This window comes from Danio aesculapii, chromosome 11 (genome assembly GCF_903798145.1).
Source record: "Danio aesculapii chromosome 11, fDanAes4.1, whole genome shotgun sequence".
Taxonomy (NCBI): Eukaryota; Metazoa; Chordata; class Actinopteri; order Cypriniformes; family Danionidae; genus Danio; species Danio aesculapii.
The window spans coordinates 23,894,668-23,915,022 of record NC_079445.1 but is presented as its reverse complement, the minus strand read 5'-3'; the positions used below and the strand labels follow the sequence as shown (position 1 = coordinate 23,915,022).

Genomic DNA, 20,355 nt, shown 5'->3' with positions numbered 1-20,355 from the left:
AAAAAAACAGTCAATTATAAAAAACAGAAAATTTTCAAGTGAATTTTCATCCTTTCCACGCATACAGTCACCGGCCACTTTATTAGGTACAGCTGTCCAACTGCTTGTTAATGCAAATTTATCTGCAGCAACTGCGTGATGCAATATGAACCAAAATCTCGGAGGAATATTTCTAGTACCTTGTTGAATCTATGCCACGAAGGATTAAGGCAGTTCTGAAGGCAAAAGGGGGTCTAACCCGCTACTAGTAAGGTGTACCTAATAAAGTGGCCGGTGAATGTACAGTAAATGCAGTTTATTTTAGCTTACTGATGGGTCTTTGAGTGATCAGTTTAAATATTTACAGAGATAATGCACAGAGATGCTCTTTCAATCAGTGCATTAACCTCCCCCTGTTCTTCCCACACAAAAGAAACATACACAGAAACACACACGGATCATCCGCACAATCATCCCCTTGTATTGCAAGTCCGGATGTATGGGTAATTCAACAGCGCTGATGATATTACGCAACGTCATAATGTAATTGTCACAAAGCCGGCATGTTTTTTGTCCCTTTCTCATGTGCATTCATCCAGAACTTCCCTCTATATGTATCTAAATTTGGTCTGAGCCACTAATAATATTTACAATATGGCACGACAGAAGCTGTTCTGTAAAATGACAGTGAGTGGGTTATTTATTTCCATGAGATACAAATCCTGACATGTCGCTAGACACGTGAAGACCGAATGAATGAAAGCTGATGATGTTTGCTCATGGCTGCTGAGCTGCAAAAATGAATAACTCGCTTTCACCACAGCACATATTTCAATTCTTAAGGGGTGAATGAGTCATTTATTGCTGCATCAATGAGAAAAGACAACTATAAGACAATACTGCTCCATTCCATTGACTACTTTTCCATGTTTTTTTTATGTAAATGTTCATTAAATGAATGTGTCTGATTGTTCACAGATGAAACTACATCTTATAAATGTGGGACTGAATTAAAATGGCTTAAATGTATATGTAAGTTAAAGTTGCTCAGATAAAAAAACAAAACACTTTAGTCCATCTTGCCTTTTCCACTGCTTACAACCTTTTTGAATGTTCATTTTGAACATTTTTAAATAAAAAAAAAAATGAAAATATATGGAATTCGTGGAATAGATGGAAAATTCAGAGTTTATATTTATATATTACAAGAATATATATTTTAAAAGTGTAGAACTTGTATTTTCTTTTTTTACTTATTTAAACTCCTGCATTAACTTGAATAGGTTTAAATGGATATTTTAAATATCTTTAAAAATACACACTTCACCTTATGATTTTAGCATTACAAACACATTACACACTCATAAATAAAGGTATAAAATTAGTCACTGAGACAGTACCTTTTCAAAAAGTACACGTTTGTACCATACCTTTGGGATACACATTTGTACCTTTGAAGATTCACTTTTGTACCTTCATAGAGTGCTTTCACATCTGTGGTTCATTTGGTCCAGACCAAGGCAACAAATGATGCATTGTAGAACTTTTCTGCTGTTTTTGGGTCCTTTTTACACCACACTGATTGCTTTGGTCCGAACCAGTTGAAAAGAACCAAAATGCAGTCATGTGACAAAATCCACATCACTCATTGGCCAGATGTTATTGAATGTGTTTTCGAAACTGCTTTTCGATTGGTCAGAATTAACGTGCGGGAAAATGCCAATGAAACTCCCGCAAGTAAACAAACCGGCTGATTGTATCCCTGGTCATAGTATACTAGTTTGTATACATCACTTTAGAGAAACCATACAATTCGAGAATGAAGCGTGGCTGCGGCTGGAAAACAATGTTTTAATGTATTGCAAATCGCAAGTCACTTTAGGAGGCGGCACAAATTGCGTCATGGTCATCTTCCAGAAATATTGCCAACAATCCATCAGGTAATATTTTCCCTCTTTCTCTGTTTAAAATTGTAGGTAAAGCGCAGTCAACAAATATTTTTCCTCCACAGCCCATAAGATGGGACAGACTACAGCAGCTAGATTAGTCCAAAAAAGCACAGTACTTTTTGCTGTTTTAGTTCGAATCATGTTTTCACCACAAACGAACCGCTCCAAAGTTCGTTTAAAAGCGTACCAAGACCACCTCTTCAAGGAGGTCTCGGTGTGCTTTTTTTGGTCCGCTTTTGGTGCGCACTCACCTACATTTACACCTGCCCAAACAAACCGCACCAAGATAGAAAACGAACTCTTATATGATTCAACAGAACTAAATAAGGCAGGTGTGAAAACACCCCAAGGCACTATGAGGTGCTTCATTCATTCATTTTCCTTCAGCTTAGTCCCTTATTTATCAGGGCTCGCCACAGCGGAATGACCCGCCAACTATTCAAGCATTTGTTTTTATGTAGCGGATGCCCTTCCAGCTGCAACCCAGTACTGGGAAACACCCATACACACTCTGGCATTCACACACTCATACACTGAGGCCAAATTCAGTTTATTCAATTCACCTATATTGCCAACACAATCTCACGGCAATTCGTAACTTTTTGATTTAGTGGCTAATTCGTACGAATTCGTACGATCTAATTCGTACAATTTAGTACGATTTGCTCATCCGCCAATGACGGTTGGGTTAAGGGGTGGGGTTAGGTGCCACGCCTCCTTTTTAAAATCGTACAATTTCGTACAACTGAACTCGTACGAATTCGTACGAATTAGCCACAAAACTGACAAAACGTAAAATACTTACGTTTTCTTGTGAGATCAGGCTGATATTGCATGTCTTTGGACTGTGGACATTTGTACTTTTTAGGTATTAATGTGTACCTTTAAGAACCTGTTAGGAACAAAACTGAAAAGTGAAAACCGTCTATAAGGTACCGTCCCAATGACCTATCTTGTACCATTATTTCTGAGAGTGTACAGAGGAAGGTAATAAAAGAACCAAAAGGAGAAACAAATAAACAAAGCAAAATAAAAATCCCAAAATGTCAGTTACATTCAATTGAACTAACTAAAGTGTTTTATGTTTTATAATGGCTGTTTTAAAATTCACACTGCATGCACCCTTAAATTTACAGTTTCAGAATTACAATACCACAAAAAAAGTCATTTATAATAGGATATTAAATACACTCATTTAAAAATATGTTTATATAAAGTATGTATAAACAAAGAAAGGCAGACGAAGAGAAAATATATACAAAGTGAATAAAAGAACCACAAAATGAGAGAAACCCCCTAAACAGCTTCATTAGTGTGCTCTAATTGCTGTTAAATGGTCTGTGGAAATAAATAGAGAGTATTCTAATCAGGCCTTGTTAAACGGTTGCAATCTTGCAGTCTGACTTGAACCACATAGAGACAAAGACTGAAACACAACCCCGCAAACGCGGAAAATGACGGCTCAAATAGGAAAAACAAGAGGTTGTCAAGGGCAGCTGGTGAGTGTTGCTGTTTGTGCTTCAGTAAATGAGTGTTTACTTCAGAGCGCGAGCCACATGCTTTATACAGTACACGCATCCGACTGACAGCTCTGCTCTAATTTTAGGGGAAAACAAAGACTCTTCCTCATTCTGACAGAAGCTGAGGTTCAGTGATTCTGATGTATTCCGACATACAGAGACTTTTGAAGCAGTGTGAGAGTGCAATGCAACAGAGTTCAGAAGGGTTATTATTATCAATGCCAGAGCTAGTAAAGTTTACCAGACCCAGAGCCCGATCAATATGTCCTCATCTGTAGCAGACCACTCGTCAATAAGCGTCTGACGCATTTAGGAAATGATTAACTTATCCTATATTTGTATATTATTTGAGAAATGACACAACCCATTTAAAAGTGGGCTTCCTAAGTCTCCTGTTTACTGGGATAGCACGCAGCCACAATGAACAGCCAAAAACACAGCTCCGAGGCACACAATTATTGTTAGCGAGACAATAATGGTAAATGCAATTTGACTAGTCTAAACTAGATTCTGAACAACCAAACTGGGCTGCGTTTCCAAAAAAACATTGTTATCCAACTAGGGTTGCAATTTCTCTTGTTACAAACAGTTCTGTGATGTGTTTCCAGAATCCATTGTTCATGTTACTAACAATTGCAAACAACGTCACAAACTTATGTGGTGGTTGAAACTAAAGCTTTTGATTTGTAGTTAGAAGTTACCTCATATTATGACAAATGGACTTAAATAAAGCATGAAAAAATAAATAATAAACAGCTAACATGCAGTACAATGTGTAATTATCATTCCATACAGTACACTTACATAGTTGGTAAAAAAAAAATCAAGGCCCTTAAAAAGTATTTATAAATGTTCCGTGTTATTTTCCAAGGTATTGTTTAATCTGTTCATTATACATGTATATTTATAATCTAAAAGCCTTGTCTGAATTCAATCATTGTGTAGGCAAATGAGATTCTAGAGTTTATAGAACCTAAAAGTTTATGGAAAGCCATATTTGTTTTGTTTATTGGTCTAATTATGATTTATTATTTCTCTTTATTATAAACCTTGCATAGTTGTCATAACCCAAATAATTAGCTTTGTTTCCTATCCTTTAGAATGATGTTGCATCGATAAGGAATTGTTACTGTTACTGTTATTGTTATTGTTACTGTAATCAGTAACCAATGTTACTGATTAAAACCTAAAGTGGTGATGAGGTTTTAATATGTATGGAAAGAGTCTTAAATATGAGCATACACAGTTGAAGTCAGAATTATTAGCCCCCCTTTGAATTAGTTTTTCTTTTTTAAATAATTCCCAAATGATGTTTAACAGAGCAAAGAAATTTTCACAATATGTCTGATAATATTTTTTCTTCTGGAGAAAGTCTTATTTGTTTTATTTCGGCTAGAATAAAAGCAGTTTTTATTTTTTTTAAAACCATTTTAAGGTCAAAATTATTAGCCCCTTTAAGCTCATTTCTTTTTCGATAGTCTACAGAACAAACCATCGTTATACAATAACTTGCCTAATTACCCTAACCTGCCTAGTTAACCTAATTAATCTAGTTAAGCTTTTAAATGTCACTTTAAGCTGTATAGAAGTGTCTTGCAAAATATCTAATCAAATATTATTTACTGTCACATATTTTTCAACATATCAGATTTCCATATTGGCACACAGAGTTTATTCTGTCTAAGTTTTGTTTGGAGATTTAAAGTGTTTTGTGTGAACAGAGAAGTAGTCATTTGACGCCATCCATGCCTTTACCTTTAATTAGCAAATGTTATCACTCCACCACCGGTGTGATGTCATTAACATCAGTTGTAACCTACGTGGTTTAAGCGATGCATCAATGTAATGATGCAGTTCGGGAAACAGTAGTAGTTTGCTAGGTAGTTTCTCCAGCAATGCATCAAACAATGAGAGTTCGGCATCAAACTATGTTATTATTTGTTAAATACACCCCAGATTTTTTCAGATGGTATATGTTGTGAACCTGAAACAGCCGATTTAACCAGTTCTTCTTTGGCATGCAAGCGACACTGTTGCAAAACAAGCCTTGTGCACACAGATCTGCAAAAAACGACTAAAATGTTGTATTATGTATGCAGGTCAGTAGTTGGCGATGTTGCTTCGTAAAAAATGATATGCATCTATGCTATGCTATTCATCAGTTTTGATTAAAAAAAAAATACTCATACATCCCAGAACATGTGATACACACATGAACGGACATCACCGTTTACATAAAACAGCATTTTTAAACAAAGTCATTAATGAAATAAATTTTACTTTACCGTTTCAACTTTGTACTTCTTCCAATGTCTAAACACTAAGAAACTTTTAAAATATGAATAAATATTTCGGTTTAACCAGTCACAAAAGTTTGGAGGCGGGGCTACCTGTCAGACAAACAATAAAGAGTTCATTTTTGAGCAAATCACTTAACAGAATTTTTTTAGGTAATTGTTGAAAAGCAAGAACTAAATTGATTATATGAGGGATTTAAATGCATGTATTTTATATAAGGAGCAGAGGCAAAAAGACGTTTTGAAAAGAGCAATAAAAAAGAGAGAGCTACAGCTTTAAATATTTTCCTCTAGAATATGTCATGTTTACATTTTTCGACGCAAAGATGTACAACCAATGACTATGAATTTGATGACTATCATACATTTTTTAACCATCATTTACTTAAGTCAACCATATAACTCACTCACTCACTTTCCTTCGCCTTAGACCCTGACTTACCAGGGGTTGCCACAGCAGAACGAACCACTAATTACTCTGGTATATGTTTTATATAAGGGTGGATGCCCTTCCAACGACATTAAAATGTAATTTAGGATAACAATAGTTTACATATAACAGAAATCTTCCATTAAACCATTAGATTTGATCAATCTGTCTTTGATCATATAAATCATAATTACATTTAGTATATTTACTTATTCTATAATTTATTTGTAATTACAGGTCAGAAAATATATGGATGTTCATTTTTTACGTAAATATATCTGTTGCACTTAAAGAAAACAAAACATTATTTCATCCATATTTTCCCATTTTATTTCATTCATTCATTCATTCATTTTTCTTTTCGGCTTAGTCCCTTTATTAATCTGGCGTCACCACAGCGGAATGAACCGCCAACTTATCCAGCACATGTTTTACGCAGTGGATGCCTTTCCAGCTGCCACCCATCACTGGGAAACACTCCTACACTCTCATACACTACGAACAATTTAGCCTACCCAATTCACCTGAACCACATGTCTTTTGACTGTGGGGGAAACCGGAGCACCCAGAGGAACCCCATGCGAACGCAGGGAGAACATGCAAACTCCACACAGAAATGCCAACTGACCCAGCCGAGGCTCAAACCAGCGACCTTCTTGCTGTGAGGCGACAGCACTACCTACTGCGCCACCGCGTCACTTCCATTTTATTTCCAGAGTAGACAATTTATTTGCATCCAATTATATATTAATATATTATTGTATACATTGTGTATATATTATGTATATATTATGTATATATTATTTTTAAAAACATAATTTAATGCAGACAAAAGCTTTTTAACCCATCAGTAGACATTTATATTTAAAATTTAAAAATTGCAATACCACAATTAAAATCTCCCTTTTGAAACCATTAAATGCAAACTGCAAGATACAAATTATTAATAAAAAACCCCACACATTTCATATTAAGGCTACATTTTATTATAACGTTTAAGCTCAATGCAACTTATAGAAAAAGAGCCACAAGTCCAAACGTGTCAGACCAACAAAGCCCAGCGTATCACAGTCAGCATGTGGGATGAAATGCACATAAGAATGAATGAAAGAGAACAGAGCCATGCTGGCAACCCTCTCCCTCCTTTCAGAAACAAAAAAAAGCCAATTATCAGCCCGCTCCAATCTGTGTCTGCTATTCAGTCCACACAAACACACACCAATAAATACACAAGAAAACCCAATTTACCTTTTCAGACAAGTAGGTCTCAGTATCTGGTGAAAATCAGCTGGCCTGTCATCTCTATCAAAGTAGATTCCTCTTTCATTTGGTTTAAATCCTTTGACTAGACCAGTAGGTCACTGAGGCTTACAATCTGTGCCATGAAGAAGCAAAGCATGTGTGTAGTTCCTTAATGACGTGTCTTCTGGGGGCTGTTGTGTGTCTGTGCATCCTCACCTCCAGCCCTTGCTAACTGTCTCTGATGTTCCCTCTGTCTTTCTGCCTCCCTCACACACAACAAACACAGATTCCCCCGTCTGACACCTCCTACAACTACCATGTCCCTGCCCATCTCATGAATAATTAATGACCATGTGGGCAAACGCCTCCCCCTCTTGGAAAAAGATCCTCACACACACGCGTGCTCATTCAGCCAAACACAAACATTGAGCCAGATCAGTCTCAAAGCAAAATGTAACCGTGTTTAACGGTCAATTACTGATATCTAAAATATATATATATATATATATATATATATATATATATATATATATATATATATATATATATATATATATATATATATATATATATATATATTATATTATTATTATTATTGTTATTATTAATAATAATAATAATAATAATATCATTATTATTATATACATATGCATATACATATATACAACAAATATCAATTAAAAGATATAAAATAAGTAACAACATGATAGTAATGTAAAGATAGTAATAATGACAGTAAAACAGGACAACAGTAATAATAACACCACCAGCAACGACAAATAATAATAATCATTTCAACAACAAGTACTACACTAGCTACAACTACTACAGAAATTACTTATGCTACTACTACAGCAACTACTATTGCTGCTGTTGCTGCTGCTACAGCCACAACAATGACTACTACTACTACTACAACAACTACTACTACAACAACATCTACTACTATTACAACGTCTACTACTAATACAACAACATCTACTACTACTCATACTACAACAATGGCTACTACTACGTCTACTACAACAGTGTCTACTACTACTACAACATCTACTACTGCAACATCTATTACAACGTCTACTATTGCTGATACTACTGCAACGACTACTACTACTACAACATCTACTACTACAACGTCTACTACTGCTGATACTACTACGACGTCTACTACTACTGATACTACAAAAATGACTACTACAACATTGACTACTACAACAACATCCACTACTACTACAACGTCTACTACTACTGATACTACAACAATGACTACTACTACTACAACAACAACAACAACATCTACTACTACTACAACATCTACTACAACGTCTACTACTACTGATACTACTACAACGTCTACTGATGCTACTACAACAATGACAACTACTACATCTACTACTACAACAACGTCTACTATGTCTACTAATACAACGTCTTCTACTACTGATAGTACAACAATGACTACTACTACTACTACTACTACTACAACATCTACTACTACAACGTCTACTACTATTGATACTACTCCTACAATGTCTACTACTACTACTACAACAACGACGACTACTACTACGTCTTTTATATACAAAAATATAGAATTGTTGACATCAAGAAGTGAATTTATTAAATCAACAACTGAATTTTTGATATCAACAACCAACTTACTCTTTTTTGTATGAAAATGTAAATATTTGATATAAACAATTCAATTGTTGATGTCAGAAATGCAATTGTTGTCATCTAAATTTTAATTATTGACATAATTGTACTGTTGATATCAACAATTCAATGTCTGATTTCAAAAATTGTGGACACAAATTGTTGATATCAAAAACAGATTTTTTAAATCAACTACAAATATTTGATTCCATTGAATTGTTGATATCAAAATGTAAATATATGATCTCAACAATTCAATCGTTGATATCAAAAGGAAATTGTTGATATCTAAATTTGAATGATTGATGTAAAAAAAAACACATTTTCTGTAAATGTACTCAACAATTCAAAGTTTGATATCAACAACTCAAATTTAGATATCAACAATTCAAATTTTGATATCAATGTAAATGTTGATGTCAAAAATGGATATTAACAATTATATTGTGAAAAAAAGTTGCTGAAAATTATTAGCAAATATTGTAAACTGGAGAAACAGTTCAAAATAAGATACTCTGTATTTTTTCAGACATTAAATACAGCAACAAAAGTTTCATTTAGTTGGTTTAGCACACCATACTGACAGCACAGTGTGCGACCAGACTGCAGTCTCTAAACTCCTCCCACACCTGTAATCAGCAGATCTTGTGTGGATAGTGTGGGGCACATGGAACAAGCCTTTGATGTTACAGCTGCATGCTCGAAATGCATGGTGCACTCAAACGACAAACAAATTCCATGCTAAATCGTCACATTGGAATTATAAGGTTCTATCTGCGTTCTGATTGATTTTGAGATATTGAGCTTCCATGATTTTGTATTCCATAGCAAACAGTTTATGTGTAACATTTGTTTTAAAAAAAAAAAAAGTCTTAAAATGTAAACAACTTTTTAAAAAAGATCCCGTAATGTAAATAAGTTGTCATTTAATAAGAATATGTCAATAACTCAAATTTTGACAAAACTGTCAGATGGAACCTCATAATTCTAAGGTGACAAAATGCAAAACATCATTAAACGTGTGAAATCAATTTACAAATGGTATTTGTGCATTTAAGAATTGTGTTTTGAATTTACAAATTGGATTTTGTAAATGGGAATTGTTGTGTGCAAGTAAATATTTTATTTAGTAAATTATTATTTTTGAGACAGAGTTCGTAACACATGACATATCAGCATATCATTTACTACATCCCTTGATGCTTTAACTTATGGAAGTAACTTTCATTAAACTACAAGTAATCACAGAGAGGATGCATTGTTCCCCTCATAGTTTTTCCATTGAAAAATTACTTTTGGCAGACCTTGAATAATCTCAAAACACTAAAACAACATGTATTAAATGATACTTTACTGTAGGAAACACAAAGAAAATATAATCTGGAACTTAAATTAGTTTTGCCACAGATATGCTCATGATACGGATGTAACAGATGAAATAAAGCTAAACTAAACATACCTCTAAATCATTTTTCATTATTATGTACCTGGTTTATCTGTAGTGCGGCCTTAGTATCTGAAATGATTTGTTTCGGTTCTGAATGCAGAGGTCGATTGAGGGAAAAACGGATATGTAAAAGCGAGAGTGGGGGGACGGGACACTGGGTGCTCACAGCTGGGGGGAATTTAGTATTTCTCAGGCTCTCCCCTCCTCTGGGCTTCCCCTGTGAGCTTGACCTCTCCATTATGATCCGCATCTCATTCTCATGTATGTCTGAAGCTCTTTTCGCTCACCGCCCACCCTCGTGTCACCTACTGACAAATCAATACATGCAAATGCTCACTGTATATGACTAGAAAAGCCTAATACAGACAGATATTGATAGATGTCAGTGACAGCCGGTAAGCGAGAGCGAAAGTTGGGTGATGAAGATATTTTACCCAATGCTTCTAATTTTAAAAATGGGCTAATTAAAATATGAATGGTTAACTCTGACTACTATTAAAATAAACTTATGATTAAAAAAATGTTACCTGCAGCTTGAAAAGATTAGAGTATCCCTTAAATAAAACAAAAAATGTATGTAACATGGAATCAATTTATTGAATACTTTAACAAGAAAGCAGCAATTGAAGACTATGGCAGAAAAAGCCCAGTTTATTTATTTCTCTTTTCCTTTTATATTTAGTTTTTCCTATTTTCCCCTGAATTTCTTTTTTGTTTCATTCTTCCCTATACCTCATATACAGTTTGTGATGTTAAAAACTGTAAAAAAAAAATTGTATACATATGTAAATGTTTAACATAGGATGCTGAACAACGGAGGTGAGGATCCAATGGCAGTGTTTTTAATTGACAAAGAATGGTCCAACAGGAGCAAACAGAATTATAAAGGGCAATCCAAAAGAGCAGTCAAAAACAGGCAAGAGATCAGTTCAGGCGGCCAGCAGCAAAAACCATAAACAAAGCAAGGGTCTAGAAACATGGCAACAAAACAAGTCGCTTCGTAATGGTTGCAGGCAAAAACAAGTCTCAGCAATGTCAGTGTGTGCTGTATAAATAGTCCATGTAATGGGTCCTTGAGCAGCTTCAGCTGTGCGTGATTGTAATCAGTCGGGATCAGGAACTGGTGTGTGTGCGGTGCATGCTGGGCACTGTAGCTCATTTGGTGGCAGATTTGTAGTTCTCCAGCGATCCGCAGAAACTAGACCGCTGGTGACTGTAACTAAAAGATTGTCTCAGAATTTTTGTGCCAATGTAAAAAATGTTATGAAAAGGATTTTTTAAATTAATTAATTAATTAATTAAATAAAGATAGTTAGGAAATGTAACAATAATTTGGCAGCTTTTAGCAACTTTTAAAAATTGACTGTAATGAAAAAAACATTGAACTGGCAACTTATTATCACTAACCGCTTAAAAATTAAAATTAAAAATCAAGAAGTGTTAAAAACATGTAGTTTTAAAGTCATTTTCACAGCTAGAGGGCACATATTCACAACAAACAAAAGAGTATTTGTGTAGATAATGTAGATAATGGTGATGGAATCATGGAAGTTTTCACCGTCAGTATATCCTATTGGACTCCTGTAGAAATCCTTATCATGGACGAGCTAAAGCATTCAAAATGTATCATAGTAGTATGAAGTAGAATTAGGCTGAAAGACATTGAAATTAGACTTGTTGATGAGAGACGAGCGCATCACTTTTATTTTGCCACTGTTGGCCATTTCTGGTTCTTGATCTCGTAGGGAAGAAGCAGCGCTGTTTTATCATACTAAATATATTTAAGGTTCTTTTATAATGCTGCTATGTGCCATTTAATAATACACAGAATATGTATAAAATCAAACTGCAAATGAGCAGTTCATTTGAATCATCTTTCTGTTTATGTAATGATGTCTTCACACGTTGATGACTTCATTTAGCAATGTTTGCCAATGAGTCGATCGGCCTTTCGCTATTAGCTTGCATCCCTGGCTTAATGTATGTTGTAACATATTGGGATGTGCTAGCAAGGTCATACACTTTCATTTTTGCTAGCAACATCATTAAAAACGATCTAATAAAGTAAACGCCTTCTGAGATCAGTCTAATTAAAATGAGGTGTTAGATAATGCACAGCAATAATAACTGAATGTCGTGAATTCTCCAAACAAAAGGTTTATCATTACTGTAGTCAGACATGACAGCATTGGATTTTGTAATAATCATACAAGCTAAGAATTGTTATATATTTATTTATGTTTTTTAATTGTATTTATTTTAAATTATTTCTATTTATATATACATTTCAAAGCTGATTTTTGTAGCATCTTCAATCCAGCCATCAGTGATAAATAACCATTCAGAAAAACTTCTAATGTCAAACAGCATATACGCTAACACTTTAGATTAAGTACTCGTGTACCTGCCTATTATTAAGATATAGCCTGTTTATTAGTACTTTAAAAGTAGGATCTTATTCTGCATTCTTACACCTACCTACTTAATACCTAAACCCAACTATTACATTACTATTAATAAGCAGCTAATTTGTACTAAATTGAGCCTAAGCATGGGATGATAACCGGTTTCAAGGTTTACAGCAGTTTAGAAATGTCAAGGTATTAAAAGGGCAACAGTATCTCCAGCAGCAAAGGAGATACCACATCAAAATCTACTGGTCAGCCCACAATACAGCAAACACTTGAAACACAATATGCTTATACACCAAAAATAAAGATATCTAAAGATGACTTTTCAAATTGTAAAGAAATCAGTGTTTTTGAAACTAATGAAGGCTGCAGAAGTCAATGATTTATTTGAATTATTTAGCCTGACATGTTTACAGTTTCAAAATATTTTAAATGTTTCTTAAAATAAAATATATTGTGTTTAATGGGGTTATCATGTTCAAACTATACTGTGACCTTTGGGGGAGCCCACGGTTTTTCTAAGGGGGGATGGGGCAAGGTGTTGATCTTGACCTTGCCACAATGATGTAGGCTATAAAACACACAGGATGCCTATAAAAATCTATAAATATAAGAAAAATATTTATATAATTGTAACTAATATTAAAAAGTAGGCTAAATGAACAAAACACCACAATAGTTTCGGTTTACCTTCTCGCTAAAAAGTGCTCGTTTTCCCATCAATAACTTTCATTGACCCTTAAAAATATCTTTTGAGGGATTTATTTTTACATGCACAAACAGCAGCAGCCTAAAGAACAGAACATCTTTGTCTAATTTTACCAGCAGTGCTTCTGTGATAAGAATTCATTTATTTATATAAAATCAACAAACATAAATGTATTTCACTTAACGACAGAATAAATAACCTCGTCATGTAGCCTTTCAATTTTTTATTTGCTCTGTAAAGTTCAACATGATGGCACCAAGGACAGCATGTTTTTTATTTTACATAGGCCTATAGATTGTCATGGGATCTCCCTTCTTACTCCGGTAAAACATAATCGCAATTCAAAAATGAAAGAAACACTATTGAAAGGGGTTCCATTTTGTCAAGTTTAGCTGCGTTCATCAAGCAGTGTTTCAACCATAGACTGTAAAAGATATGGATGTAGTATTCGTGACATCACCCATAGGTTTCTGAAGAACGCAAAAGAAGCTACAAGTAGGCGTGGCCAACCGTCGCCATTTTATTCGCACGTCATCGGACCGACCGGGGGATACCAAACAAGGGCAAAGAGGCGGAGTGTGAGCAGAGCTACACACGCCTGCTAGCATCTTGCTTAGACTGGATTTTCTTTGGGAGAAATGCTTAATACTTCATTACCTGTGTCTCGTTTGTGTTCTGACCACATGTGTTTAGTTGTATACTACATCAATAAAAGTGTTTAGACTTTTAAAAACACTGTTGATATACACTGAGCCACAAAGCATTGCTCTGATGACATTTTTCTACTGGAGGAAAACGCAAAATACTTACAAAAACTTCAAATTTAGTCTGTGTTAGAAAATTCAAGGCTATCGATGAAATCCAGGCATAACACTGTATGACAACGTTTCAGATGACTGTTCTCAGGCCTACAGCTAATCAATCTTTCAGATTATGGAGTGCATTACAGTTGTAAAGAAAAATATAAATGATCTATGATCTTAAATAAAACAAATACATTTATAGAGATATATAAGAAGTATATAATTTCACTCACCTGGGAAATTAGGCCCCTTGTATGGATTGTGAGCACAAATAAGTGCGGACAGCATACCATATCATCTGATAATTGTAAGAATAATAATTCCAAAAAGCAATTGACTGTGTAAAGCCACATAAAACAAAACAAAAATACGATGTATATGTCAAGCTCAGCAGCTAATGAGCTGGAATCAGCTAAGGTGAATTCAATTCAATTCAATTCAATTCACCTTTATTTGTATAGCGCTTATACAATGTAGATTGTGTCAAAGCAGCTTCACATAAAAGGTCACAGTAAATAGGAACAGTGTAGTTCAAAGTGATGGCGACCAGCGAGACCTAGCTGTCACTCAAATGGCAACGCCCTTAATTATGCAGACTTAATATAACTTAATATGAACGAAACGGATGAGTTACAAAAAAAAAAAAAAACCTTAAAGTTGTCATGAAGGGTAATATTAGCTATATAGGAACCAAAATCGTTCTTTGTAAATGGCTGTAAACACATTTTTTTTGCTGTAAAGTTGGCCATTTTAACAGTGGGCTCAATAGAAATTTGCTCTATTATGGAGCCAGGTCTAGCGGAATTTCAATGAATTGCAGTTTCAGTTACTTCCGTATTTGCTTCACGAGAGAGAGCGGGAGGTTGCTGCTTGGTTTCAACATGAAAGCATCTGACTGTCAGTCTTTGACATGACTGGACTTTGCTTTTCAGCTTGATGCTCATGACAAGAAAAGCATGTGTAGTTTTCTTCTTTTCAAGTGTGGCGTAAATTGCCATCATGCATGAATGAATGACACTTTTTGCACTTTTACACATAATAATCCAAGATCACATTACACAATACTGAAACCACACGTCACAATAACACATTGTGAATATTTTTTGAGACCCCAACAATTTCACAAATCATGTTTTCAGAGGAGCCCATGTCTTTTTTAGAGGAGCCGAGCTCAACCTAGCTTCCCCGTAGTGCGCATCCTGGTTTTCATACCATCAGAATCTTACACCGGGCCATGCGTAATTGAGCCAAAAGTCTTAGTCAATAGTTTGTTAATAGCGAGAATTGTACCTTAAAATAAAGTGTGACACCATATTTTCATTTTGGGATGAACAACCCATATTAGTGAAGAGTTCAAGTGAAATTACTATAGCTAAGCATTTGCCATCTTCAAACTATGGACTGCAGGTGACTGACAGCTTGACTCAAAGCAGGACCCTTGATGCTGTGTCTCTAAGGTGGATTTGCAATTTGAAGGCATTTAGTTCTCCATTTTAAGCCCATTAAATTATGATAAGAAGTCTCTTCTGTGACTGCATATCTAACCGTGTAACCCTGAACATGAATGCAAAGATAATAGCTCAACCGCTAATTTCAGTGCAAAGTGAGATTAAACACTGCAGCGACTTCTCAACTCCCCAGTTTGCAACACAAATCAAGAAATGTCGAGATTAAACTGTGCGTGCTGTTGAAGCATGTTTGCTTGTGACCTCAAGCAAGTACAGTCCAAGCACAGAATGGGTTTCCCTTATTATGAGAAATGGTTGGCATTTTTTCCTTTCCATTGACGTCTGTTGTGGGGGCTCCTGTGTTGGCAGATGCAAAACAGAGGGAGTGAGACTAAATACAAGGTTTGTTTCAGTTCCTCATGATTGGCATGAAAATGTTTATGAAAAAGTAATAGTAGAAACAGAGCCAAAGCTTCCAGACGCAACGTTACACATGACAGAGCTGGGAATCATTATGTATAGGCTTTTTAATGATTCTTACTCTGATTTGGATACGTTTTATTACTTTTGATGAAGAAATATGAAAGAAATGCATCACATTTTTCTATCTGCATTTAGTGTCATCAGAAATCTGCTGCCAAAAGATGAAATCATTTTAGAATTTAATAGAACAAAGAAATCAGTAATGAGACACAGGGTTTACAAAGAGTTTTCACCCATAAATGTTTAATAATATGCCCAGGATAAATCTAAATAAGATAATATACTTATATATAACTATCACAACCATCAGCGATCTAATCTTTGTAGATCACTGGCAAACACGCAGATCGCTATAGAACTACATATCCACAGTTTTTTAGACTACATATCCAGTAATGCACCGCTCACACGCACCTGTTTCAGTTTCCACTGATTACACACGCACACACGCACACACGCACACACACACACACACACACACACACACACACACACACACACACACACACACACACACACAGCCGAAGGATAGTTATGGACTAATTACAAGGACAATTTAAACAGCACACAACTAATATGACAACTAAGGTGCGGATCCAAATGCAGGTTTATTAACAAGAATGGTAAGGCAAGCAATGGCCAACAGGGTCAAACAGTCGTGGTCATAAACATGTGGACGGTCAAAAGGCAGGCAGCCTTTTAAAAGAAGCGATAGACAAATAAAATAAAAAAATAAAAAAATAAAACAAAGCGAATGTCAAACACGACAAGACAAGGCAAGAAAAAGTGTCGTAAACGTCACAGTACAGTTTAACAAGACTCAGCACTGATGCATGTGTGTGTGCTGTTTAAATTGTCCTTGTAATCAATCCATAATGATCCTCCGGCTGTGTGTGTGTGTTTGTGTATTCAATGGAAACTGGAACAGGTGCATGTGAGTGGTGCATGACTGAATATGTAGTCCAAATAACTGCAGATTTGTAGTGCTATAGCAATCTGCGTGTTTACCAGCGATCTACAAGGACTAGATCGCAAGTGATTGTGATAATAATATACTTGTACTTAAAAGGACCAACTCCAAAGAGTCATATTTTTAGGAAACTGGAAACACTATACACTTGCTGTGGTGGATCTGTGCTGGAACCAGTTCAAAATAACCTTTTATTTCAGAATCTGTCTACTTTACTACAGTCATTGCTCTCGATTTACCTAAAAAAAACTGACTCAAAAGAGACATTTGTTAGGGAATTGGGCTACTGTACACTAGTTGATCAAGTTGTTTCTGATTCACTTAAAAGAATTAGTTTTAAAAAATAATTTTTAAGGGAATCAGAATCATTATAAACTGTTTGTGCTGCATCTTTCAGACTAAATCTTTTGTTTTAGAATCAGTCTACTTATAACTGATAGATGCTGGACAGCGGAGTTGAGGATCCACGTGTAGCTTATTAAACAGAGAATGGTCAGGCAATGGTCAAATGGGCACAAACAGTATTATGGGGTAATCCAGAAGCGTAGTCAAAGTCACAGGCGAAGAGGTCGATACAGACAGCTAACAACATACACCAAAAAACAAGGCTAGGATCAAACACAGAAAAGACAGACAAAGAAAACTGTTTGCAGTGTTACAGGTAAACATACAACAAGACTCAGCAATGTGTGTGTGTGTGTGTGTGTGTGTAAGAGGTGAATATAGAGTCCATGTAATCAGTCTAGGATTCGCTTCCAGCTGTTAATATGCAATCGGGGAGAGAACTGGAACTGGCGTGTGTGTGAGGTGCATGATGGGATTTGAAGTCCAGTTCCGTGATATTGTAGTACAGTATGTCTGTAGTCTACTGTATAGTAATGGCTCTCTAGATGTTTGTGATTTACTTAAAAGAACTAGTTCAAAAGAATAAATGCACTACACTAGTTGATCTAGATCTAGAAGTTTAACAGAATCATTTGAATAGGAATCTGAATCACTATATACTTGCTGTGCTGAAAAACAGCAGAATCAGTTTACTGTACACTCTTTAATCAAGATGTTTCTGATTGACTTAACCGTGATTCACTAGTTCAAAAGAATCACTTGTTAGGGAATTAGAATCACTATGCACTGGCTGTGCTGCATCTTCATATTCACTAAAAATAATAAATTTGAAAGAATAATTTGTTACAGAATCAGACTAATTACGGTCATGTGTTGGGGAATCAAACAACAATATAGACTAATACCTTAGGGTTAATTGCTAGAGAATCAGACTGGTGTACAGTGGTTAATCTAGAGGTTTCTGATTCAAATAAAAGAATCAGCTCACAAGAGTTATTTATTAGGTAACGGACTTACGTTTTATTGTTTATTTATTTATTACAATATTGTACATTGGTTACCCTGAATGTTTCTGCTTCAGAAATATTCCACTCTTTAATAATCACAGATTATTAGGAGCTAAACAAGATGTACAACATGTTATAATGGAATTTTTTTTCAGTGACATGAAGCCATTTTAATTCACTGACTAGTTTAGCTCTTAAGAAACCTGCATTTATTCGTAACTGACATTAAAAGGCTATGGGCAAAGACATTCCTGCTGTGTTGCCGTGCCACAGCATACGGTCACAAAGGGCCCGTCTTTCAATTGCATCAGGTGTAACGCTAATTGCATTGTTTAAATATTTAAACCAGCTTGAGGGACACAAAGCGATAGGGACACAGAGGAGGGGCACGGGTTAAAAAGAGCAAGAGCGGGTGAGGGGGTGGAAAAAAGAGAAAGAGATGACAGGAGAAAAAAGGAAAGAGGAATATGGATGCATTTGAGAAAGATGGAAAGAAAGGATCTTGTTGTTTGCCGAACTCCAGGACAGGACATGAGCGAAACAAAGAGAAGCGGCGGTGGAGCATCATGGCTGTTTGAGCAAAGTAAGGCTTCTTTTGTTTGTGTCGGGAGGAATGAAAGATGGAATGGGACAAACTGGATGTTCTGGATGTTTTTTTTTCTCCTCTCCCAGTAATCAACGGGGCGGCTCATTAGAAACTAACGAGAGGTCTGAAGAGCACACTTGGGAAGGCCGGGAGCTGCCAAGTTTATGAGAGAGGCCATGTACAAAAGCTGTCAGTAATGAGTTGAAACGGGTCCATGTGAATCCCACTGGAGTGAATCCCACTCTGACATGTTCGGTCGTGTAAATCAGACTCTATTGAGCACTTGTTTTGTGTGTCAAAGCACCAGATAACAGACAGACAGATACACATAATGGCAGTTTTACTGGTATTTACTCTTATGTCAGTTAGAAGAGTAGTAGTAAGCCTTTTCTTCCTTGATCCTCACAAAAGGCATAAAAATAAATCAAATACAGTAAAAATTATGTAATATTGAAAAAAATTATATTATATTTTAAAATAACAGTTTTCTATTTAAATATAATTTATATCATATATCATTATTTTGATAAGTTTATTTTAATTGTGTATGATACAAGTATCTTTTGTTCTGGGGATAATTTACCAAAACTTATAGAGTTGATTGAAACAGAACTTAATAAATTTAAATTGTGGTTTGACGTAAACATATTGTCATTAAATATAAGTAAATCAAAGGTTATGTTGTTTAGGAAATTAAAAAGTAGTCATAATAAAGATTTACACATTGATAATGAAGTTATAGAAAAAGTATATGTAATTAAGTTTCTTGGTGTTGTATTGGATCATAGAATTAGGTCCAAACAGAAATCTTCTTTAATTCTAAATGTCAATCATTCTTGTTAGCTCAGTCCAATTTTAAATGTCATCTTAATAATTTTTTATCTTACTCCAGAATATTTTGTAAAGATGTTTGTGCAAGTCCTTTAACTGCTTTTTTGGGTATTGTGTGTGAAAATTACAATTTGTCAAAAAATGGATTGCACTGCATTGCCTTTACTTCTTTTTTTGGCAAGACGTTTGAATTTGGAAACAATCATTTGCCTCATCTTTGAAAGAGTGGGCCAATGATCTGT

General features: G+C 35.2%; 1 protein-coding gene across 11 annotated transcripts in view; it reads right to left on the bottom strand.

Annotated features, from left to right (window-relative positions):
- Positions 1–20,355, bottom strand: part of nfasca (neurofascin homolog (chicken) a) — a 167,250-nt gene that overhangs the window by 114,367 nt on the left and 32,528 nt on the right. The window contains exon 1 of one of the 11 annotated variants that reach the window (XM_056467939.1): positions 7,424–7,659. The exons of the other annotated variants lie outside the window; for them this stretch is intronic. The gene's annotated coding sequence lies outside the window, so the exon portion shown is untranslated. Of the gene's footprint in view, positions 1–7,423; positions 7,660–20,355 lie in introns of those variants that run through there. 11 annotated transcript variants of the gene reach the window in all.